The following is a 10,060-nucleotide window of genomic DNA, read 5'->3' as shown; positions in this document are numbered from 1 at the left end:
TCTTTTCCACTAACAAAGAGTTTGACATTAGACAAATTACAATGTCTGCTAATCAGTAAAGTAGAGATTATTGATTCCCTATATATTATTGAGGCTTTATTGGTTTTATTAAGGAATGTATTCTAAAGCCATGCTAAAACGTTAAAGGCTACACAAAGCTACAATTATTGAAAATTTTAGACAGGTTTCATGTTAATGACTTTAACAAACATTTCATTTGACCTGTGCAATACTTTTATGAAGACACTATTATTATGCCTGTTTTATAGATGAAGAAATTGAGACTCAGAGTTTAAGTGCCTTGGTGTAAGGTACAGAGTTGGGATTTGAACTAAACCCATGCTTGTGTGACCCCAAAACTCATGCACTCAACTGTCACACTTTACAAATATACAGAATTGTTATTACTATTTCTGAAAATTCACTCATATACAGCTCCTTACTTCCTCTGTTATGGCCTATAATACATTAATCAGTGAATATTTATTGAATACATACTATGTGTTGGATACTAGGCCAGATGCTAAGAAGGATCCAGATAATTATTTGACATGCTTCCTGTTTTCAAGGAGATTACAATCTAACCAGGGAAATAATAAAATAATTGATCATTGAAAGCAATATGCTATAAATATGAACCGACCAGCATGGGCAAAGGCTACTGCAGAAATGTGTGTTCTATGGGACAAGGAGGGTCAAGAAAGTGGGTAGACTTGGGGCTTCAAAGACAAGTGGACTTTGTCTGACCAGGTAGAAATAACATAGGTAGTGAGGATGAGGAAAGATGTTCCAAGCCACTCAGTATGGATCATGATAGCACATAGACGAGTGAAAACCTGTGTATTTTAATAGATACAAACTACTGTATAGAAAATAGATAAGCAACAAGGATACACTGTATAGCATAGGGAATTATACTCATTATCTTGTAATAACCTATAATGGAGTATAATCTGAAAAAAATACTGAATCACTATGCTGTATGCCTAAAATTAACATAATATTGTAAGTCAATTATACTTCAACAACAACAAAAGAAAAAAAAAAGTACTTGTGGAGAGAAGTAAACTAAACTATCTGCCCAGTACTAGAAGGTCTATGTAAAGAAACCTGAAGGTTGATGTTGATGAGGAACTATTGCAATAATTCTGCACCTGGGAAGAAATTATTTTCTCAAGCTGGAGAGTTGAGGTGGGAGAGACTGAGCCAGTAATGAGTAAGAACTCTCCTGACAGGCAGATGGCAGGGTCAGATTTTATGATTTTCAGATTCGATGAAAGTGCTTCTTCAAGCTTATCCTCTGTCCATAAAAGTCTCTTTGTCCCACATGTTTTACTATTTGCCAAAGGAATCTTTAAGGAAAATATTTAGGCTTTCTTGAAAGGCAAAATTTTAGGAATTAAAAAAACTTTTTTCCTAAGACTGTCTTCTCTTAAAAGAGAGCCTATGGGACCTATTCTCTCTCCCACACTCTCTTCCACCCTTTTGTGGGCAGGGATTTATCTCCGTGTCCTTGAACTTTCCTGGATTAAGTAGAAAATCTTTTACAACTAGAAGCTCAGTTTATATCTGTCAGGATATTTAAGATTCTCCCCCTCTCTCTGTCCTATCCCCACCACTGCCACACACACAAGCACACACACACCCATTGCTCAGGGATAGGAAATAGTTAAACCTCACCTCATATTTTGCCTTGGAAGTCCCCTTTTAAACAGGTCTATTAAAATATTAGTTTCAATAAGTCATAAAATATTGAAATGTATAAATAGAGGTTAAACTCCTTAGAATTCCTTTTTATTTTTTAGCAATGTTGTTGACCTATAATTTATATACAATAAATAGCACATATTAAAAGTGTTCAATTGGATAAGTTTGATCCATGAAACTACCACTGCAAGAAAAATACTGAATGCTTCCATAACATCACAAGGTTTCCCTATGCTTCCTTTGCAGTCTATCCTTCTCTATACCCCTGTCCCCAAACAACCACTAATCTGCTTTCTAGAATAGCTTACATGTACATTTTGTATCTAACTTCTTTCACTCAGCCAAACGATTTTTCAGGCTCATCCATGGGGTTGCACAGATCTGTAATTTGTTCCTTTTTACTAGTGAAGAGTACCCCATTGTATTGTTATACCACCATCTGTTGACCCATTCACCTATTGCTGTACTTCTGGTTTATTTCCAGTTTTTGGTTATTACATATAAAGCTACTATGAACATTTGTGTACAAGTTTTTGCATGGGTATATGTTTTCAATCCTTTACGTAAAAACCTAGGAATGAAGTGACTGAACTATACGGTAGTATTTTAAGAAATATATAAAGAAAACTGCTAAACTATTCTCCAACATGGTTTTACTACTTTACATTTCCACCAGCAGTGTATCAAAATTTCCATTCTTCCACATTTTTACCATGGTCAGTATTTTATCAACATTCTTGAAAGGGTAACTTGGTTTAGTTGCATTACCTGATGAATAATACTGATAAGCATCTCTGTACTTATTTCCCATCATATATCTTCTTTGGTGAAATTTATGATCAAATGTCTTGCCCATTGATTTTTATTGGGTTGTTTGTCTTATCACTGAGTTGTAAGAGTATTTTTGTGTATTCTGGATACAAATCCTTTCTCTAATCTTTTTGTTGCAAATTTTCTCCCAGTTTTGGTGTCCTTTTCTGTTTTCTTTGTAGAGAAATAAAAGGGATTTTTTAACATTGATAAAATTTAATTTAATGATTTCATTTTTTGTGTGCCCTAAACAAAGAAATCCTTGCTTAATCCAAGGTCACAAAGTCCTTTTCTTATGTTTTCTCCTAGAAGATTTTAGGTCTATAATCCATATAAAATTAATTTTTTGTGTATGGTGTGAGGTAAAGGTTGATTTTTTTTCTCATGAATATCTAGTTTACCAGAGCCATTTGTAAAGAAGACTCTTCTTTCCCCCTGGAATTGCCCGGGCAACTTTATTGACAATCAATTGACCACATATGTGTAGGTTTGTTTTTAGATAACTTATTGAGTTCCATTGATCTATATGCTCATCTGTTAGCAAATCAGAAACCACCTTGATTATTGTAGCTTTAAAAGTCCTGAAATCAAGTGGTATTAGTCCTCCATTCTTGTTCTTTTAAATATTATTTGCTGTTTGGGATCATTTGCATTTCCATATAACTTTTAAAATAATTTGTCAGTTTTTACATTTTTGATTGGTATTATGTTAAATCAATCACCATCTTAATAATAGTCAGTCTTCCAATCAATTAACATAGTTTACATCTCCATTTACTTGGTCTTTTTTAACCTCTCTCTGCAGTAATTTAAAGTTTTCCTTATAGTACTTGCACATCTTTTGTTAGAGTTATTCCAATGTATTTTATGTAGTTTGTCACTATTTAAAATGGAATCTTATTTTTAAATTCATTTCCCAATTATTTCTAATACAAAAAAAAAAAAAAAAGTTGACTTCTGTTCATCCTTCCAGTTTAAATGCTGTAGCCAAGTAGAGTGAGTAAGCAAACAGAAATCCACCTAGACACACAGTCTATGGATAAGATGATTTTTTTACTAAACTGAGTACATTTATGCTAGAGAGAATTTCTAACTTGTCAGTCAAATCTGGTTCTAGACCCAAATTAATTTACCTCATATTAAATTATACTAAGTAAAAACAGTAAAAGCTAGCCCACCAAGGACTGTTACAGTACTTTACATATAATTTTACTTTTTTAAGTCTTGCAACAACTTTGTTTTAGGTACTATTGTAATCCCTGTTTTACAGTTACAGAAATTTAAGGTGGTAATTAAGGAACTAGATCACCTTCACTAATCAAAAAATCTTCAGAGACCATACTCAACCAGTTTTTTATAATACTTCTTGAAAATCTTGTTAAAATCTCTACTCGAGTTGAAACTAGCAAATTTATGTGTGCACTTTTGTGAAATTTCCTATAGTAAAGCATAAATACCCTCTAATGAGAACAGTATTTCAAGAGTTCAATCTTGGAGCATACCCTCCAAGAGGAAAAATAAATTATAGAAACCAAAATGTTGGAAAGGATCCTGGGCTAAGACTTGGTGGAGGTCAGATTTAAGTAAATTTTGAGGTAAAGTGAGGGGAGATATTAGGGGGAAAGGACTTCAGATTCATTAAAGATGAAATGAAAAAGAGAGATGCCTAGGATTTTACTCTCACTGCTACCTTCTTACCACCTCTGAGAGAAGCAATGAGATCACCATCACCTCCTTTTTTACTGTCCAGAGATTGAGACTCTCAGAGAATAAGTAATTTGTCCAAAGTCTCCTAGTTAAACAGTGTTTTAGGAGCAGGGATTCAAACCCAGGACAGTTTGATCCCAAAGCGCAGACTCTTTCCACAGAACATCCCTCCTTCTCCCCATTCTCACCAACTCCCATCTCCACTCTTCCCAAGGATTATCTTTGGAAACTAAACTGAATGCAGTGAAAGGAATGATGAGTAGAGAAAGAAAAGATTCACCATAGAAATGCAAAATTGATTGAACAATGAAGTTTGGAAACTGCCCTGGCAAGGTTGGCCTAAATGAAGGGGAGAAGAATAATATTATTCCCAGAGTTGAGAAGAGAGAGCCACTATTACCTTTTCCTTAGATGTTTGGAGGTCCTTGGGACTTCTGACGAAAGAAATGGAGGAAATATCAAGGTAGGTCTCAGGGATACCAAGTTTTAAGAACTTAAAAAAGAAAAAGCCTCAAAAAGTACTAAAGAGAGTCTCCAGGTCTTTTATTAGTGCTTTACCCTAGATTTTTTCTAGTAGGGAAATAGAAACTCATGGCTCCCTTCCCCCAAAATCTGGACCTACCTATTAATTTACAGCAAAAGTTACTGTTCTGAAATAGCAGCATTTTAAACTTATTTGTATTTATTGAAAGTAAATGATTTGCCTACTATTAAATTTCAAACATTCTGAAAGAGTTACAAGAGGAATTTTGGGAGTTTTCCTTTCCTAGGAATCAATGCGGAAGGCCCATTTTTTTTGGAGTAAAGCTGCTTTAAACCTAAGGGAGATTGAATTTATTCACTCCTTGGTGGTTAAAAGAGATATTTAATAGAGTTCTTCCTGTCTAGTCAGAGAGCATGGTGTTGTTCTAAGTTAGAATTACAGGGGCTGTTTGCATTTCCACTTCATGGTTCTATTAGCTTTATGCTATTAGGGACAGTTTCTATTAATGAACTAACAAGCAGATGGACCTTGGCAGCCGAGAAAAGCTTTGCTTTCAAGATGCTAGAAAAAAATATATTGACTAAAAATATCATCCAGACTTTTAACTGAGTAAGTACAAGCCTTCTTCTTGGCCATTTAACATTCTAAGTATATACTTTAGTGACACGGGTTTTGCTGACACCTTTAAGTACTAACTTATGAAATCAAGGAAAATGAGATAACACTTCTGTATTTTTTTGCAGTAAGAGTATTACAGTGGCTAGTTTTCCATCCACTTTGCTCCTGTGTTTACACATGCAATTAAGGAAATTAGAATACTAAGGCGTTTTCTCATAAACTCATGTAGTTCACATTAATTTAGAAATCGATGCTAAGGAAGGAAGGAGGAAAATAAATTTTAAATGTGTAGGGGATTCCACCTGCTTTTTCTCCTGCTATACCCTCAGTCTTGAGAGCATTTAAAATAATGCTGAAATATACATATATTCCATAGAAATTATCCCCAAACCACTATTTTATATGTACATGAAGCTATGTGCACTCTACTTTGTAGATAAAGGTGTTTTCAAAGCAACGTTTACTTTAACTGATTTTTGCCTAGGTATTAACTTTTTTAAGGCCTGAACCAAAAGCTGTTAAAAACATATTATTCAGTCAAAAAGATATATTTTTTAAAAAGCTGCCAGTAAAAAAATGGAAGAAAAGTCCACTGTATTGCACTAGTAAAGAAAATATAAGCTCAAATAAATAAAAACCCAAACAGTACTTTGTAGCTAACTTTTAAGACATATATTCAAACATATAAAAGTATGCAAGTTTTCAATGAAAAAATAAAAGTGATTAATTAATGTACATTATTTTAATGTGTTCTCGCTTGGATTTCTTCCAGTGGCAGGGAAGTAACACTCCCCATCATCAGGTCATAATGTCCATGTTAATACTGGTTAGCACTAACAAAAAGAACAGAATATCAGATTCAGTTTTTCTTGCTGTGGTAGCAAAAGTCAGAGTCAAATAGAGAAAGAGAAAGGGAGAGAGAGGAGAGAGAGAGAGAGAGAGAGAGCACAAACGGCAGTGGAAGAGCAAATTGGCCTAAGAATTTATACTTTTGTGCTGGTTGATACATTTTTCTTTGACTTGATTGTAGGTTCATTAGTTTTATGACTTCCTAGATTCCCCACTGTACCAAAGAACTGCTTTGTTGCCATATATGCCTAAAGTACGGAAAGTAAAAAATTTTGCCAAAATGTATCCCTCACATAAATAAGCCACCTTATCTTTGAATGTTCACGTCTTTCATATTATACATTATTTACTCTTAAAAGCAGGATAATATTTATGAGATTTTCAACCTAGTTACACATTAGGATCACCCACAAAACTGCTAAACATGCCAATGAATAGGGCTGTTTGTCAGAGATTCTGACTCAATTTGGTCTGAGATTGACCCCGTTCATAGTAGAAAAATTTAAGCATCTCAGGTGATTCCAATGTATAGCCATGCGGAAAACTACTGCAGGATCTCAATATTAGTTTTGGACACTTATAGAGGCCACCATATAAAATCGGGTATAAAGAGGCAGAGAAATGTAACATAGATTTAGTAATAATTCTTGTGGGTATGACTTTATAAGTGTTGGATGCCTTGGTACACAGCCTTTTAAAGATGTCTTTAAAATATACACATTAATGGTTAAACTGTAGAGATCTATAACTACATAAAAAACAAACGTAGCAATATTAACAATATTCACTGAGCACCTAAGATGGACAAAGAACACAAAATTATACTAAAATTATACTAAAAACAGAATTATACTAAAATTATACAAATGAGTATTTGAGGCTTGATATAAAACTTCCAGTAAAATCATTACACAAGAATGCTAAAAGTGATTAATATCAATAACAGGAAACGTGCCTTATACTTCATTTGCAACCTCCTTATGAATTACAGTACAGCCCTAAGAACTTACATATACCTATATGTGATATACATTATATCACAATAGTACATTGGCTTAAGCTTAGATATTACAAAATTATTTAATATGCTTTCTCATGGTAATTGACCAAGATGCAAAATTGTCTATTCAAAATTCATATCAATTAAAATTATCAATATTTTATCTTTATTTTATCTTTTCAATTACCAAAACATTTCAAACTAATGTTTTATGCCATTAGATTTTTTGTTGTTTTTTGATAACTTTTAGTGATTCACTACTAAATAGTTTTAGAAGGCTAAAAATACTAAGCATCTAATTTGTCAATTGTATGTTGAATGAATGAATGGAGAGCATAAAGACTGTTTCTTTTTATTTTTTATACATTAATATGGAGATTTTTTTTCAACACTACACTATCTCAGTGACAATCAGAGGAGCATCTGAAAGTAAATTCATTAATGTGGCAGGAGCTCGAGCAAACCTATTCTAGCCCATTTACACCTTGTTCTATTTCCCTCATCCTATGAGGGATTAAAAGGCACCTAACAGGGACTTCCCTGGTGGCGCAGTTGTTAAGAATCTGCCTGCCAATGCAGGGTACACGAGTTCGGGCCCTGGACTGGGAAGATCCTACATGCCGTAGAGCAAGTAAGCCCGCGCGCCACAACTACTGAGCCTGCGCTCTAGAGCCTGCGAGCCACAACTACTGAAGCCCGCATGCCTATAGCCCATGCTTCCCAACAAGAGAAGCCACTACAAGGAGAAGCCCGTGCACCACAACAAAGAGTAGCCCCCACTCGCTGCAACTGGAGAAAACCCACGCGCAGCAACAAAGACCCAACGCAGCCAAAAATAAATGAATAAATAAATTAATTTTTTAAAAGTCACCTAATAATACTAGTAAACACTTGCGTATCATTGCTATGTGTCAGGCACTATTCTAAGCGTGTTGCATATATTAGCTCATTTAAGAACCCCATGAGTAATGAGGCTTCAGTTTACACTATATGGATCATCATTAGTTATAAATTCTAAAGAAAATGTTTTGGGGCAGAGCTTATTAGATCCAATTGGCTTCCAGGAAATGCATATCGAAAAACTAAATCACTAATTGCATTTTAAATATTCAGAAGTGGTTTGTTGAACAAAAGTAGCTCCAAAGATGTTATTCATAATGATGCTAACCCTTCTGATGAATTCAAGAATGACTCTGCATTCTAATCTTTGATCTCTGGCTTCTTCTCTTTCTCCTAATGTTTTTACCACCTCCTTCAATGATTAATCTTCAATAATGAGGCCAAAGTTGACTTCTCACACCTGTTGCTTTGGCTATACCACCTACTTTCTACAATCTCAATGGCATTTTGGATCAGAACCAATTAACAACTAGTCGATTCAAAGCTTTTCAAAAGGATGCCCTTGGCCACCTCAGTATGCTTTTGTTACTTTCCATACGCTTTATTGACTATCCCTCTCTTCTTTCATCCCACCCCATTTTCCTAACTTTCCTCCAGACTACCCACTGAGGCTAGTTTTCTAACTGTTTCTTTCTTTAGCTTAAATAAAAAGGCCAATGAAAGTCTTCCTTAGTAGAAAAGCTATGTATGTTTCCTTTAGTTTCTTTCTTACCAGAGAAACTCTACAGGTTGAATTGTGTCGCTCCCCCCCCCAAAAATTCATATGTTGAAGTCCTAGCCCCTCAGTACCTCAAAATATGACCTTTCTAGACATAGGGTTGTAGTAGCTGTAGTTGATTAAGTTGAGGTCATATTGGGATAGAGTGGACCACACCCCCCATCCAATATGACTGGTGTGCTTATAAAAGGGGGAAACTGGGACACATACATGCACACAAAGATACACCCACACAGAGAAAACATCATGTGAACGTGAAGGCAGAGATCAGGGGAATGCATCTACAAGCCGAAGAATGCCAAAGATCAGACCACCAGGAGCCAGGAAAGAGGCATAGAACAGAGTCTCCCTCACAGCCTTCAGAAGAAACCAGCTCTGCTGATTTACGCCTTAAGCTCAGACTTCCAGCCTCCAAAACTATGATACAATAAATTTCTGTTGCTTAAGACACCCACTTTGTGGTACTTTGTTACAGCAACCCTATCAAACTAATACAGAAACTACAGACACAGTTGACTTTACCACTGTACCTTGTACTTTTCCACCTCTCTGCATGGTGAGGGGCTTTGGACCAACTCTCTTTAGAAATAAGTATAATGAAAACACTCCATAACCTACCACCATGGAGCTGAATAGCTGGGTGGACAAAACACTGGATCAAAGAACAGACAGAGCTACCATCAAGTTTTCTTTCCCCCTATTTCTGGCCACATTAATTTGGATATATTTTGACTTCACCATGTTGATTTTCTCATCTGTAGAATGAGATAGCAATACACAGTATTATTATGAAGTTGAATAGGTAAGGGAAGAGTCTGGGCTCTGGCAGAGCTAGGTTCCTAGTCAGCTCCCCTATTCACTGCAGGTATAGTCTCAGGAAAGTCTTGAGGTGGTCTTCTGTTAATTTCTGTAACAGAATTCAGTCCCCTGACTGTAGGTCTGGGCACTAGACCCAGGCTGAACCAGTAGGATAACATCATCCTAGCCACAGCAGTTCGTTCACTGATGGGCATGAGACCCAAGTCAGGCCAATAGGTAACAGTATATATGGAGTAATTATTAGAGGGAGGGTTTCTTTTGTCACACTACCTTAATTGGGAAAAGCAGCACAACCACCTCCTGACGACTGGACCTTGAGCAAGTTCCCTGACCTCTCTAAGCCTGTTTTCTTTTTTGTTAAAAATTAATGGAGATAAAAATAACTTGCTCTTAGGAGTTTTGTAGAGTGTAAAGTTCTTAGCACAGTGCCTGAAATAAACTACTATTA

This window comes from Leucopleurus acutus (assembly GCF_964270905.1).
Source record: "Leucopleurus acutus genome assembly, chromosome: 6".
Taxonomy (NCBI): domain Eukaryota; kingdom Metazoa; phylum Chordata; class Mammalia; order Artiodactyla; family Delphinidae; genus Leucopleurus; species Leucopleurus acutus.
This window is presented reverse-complemented; position numbering follows the sequence as displayed.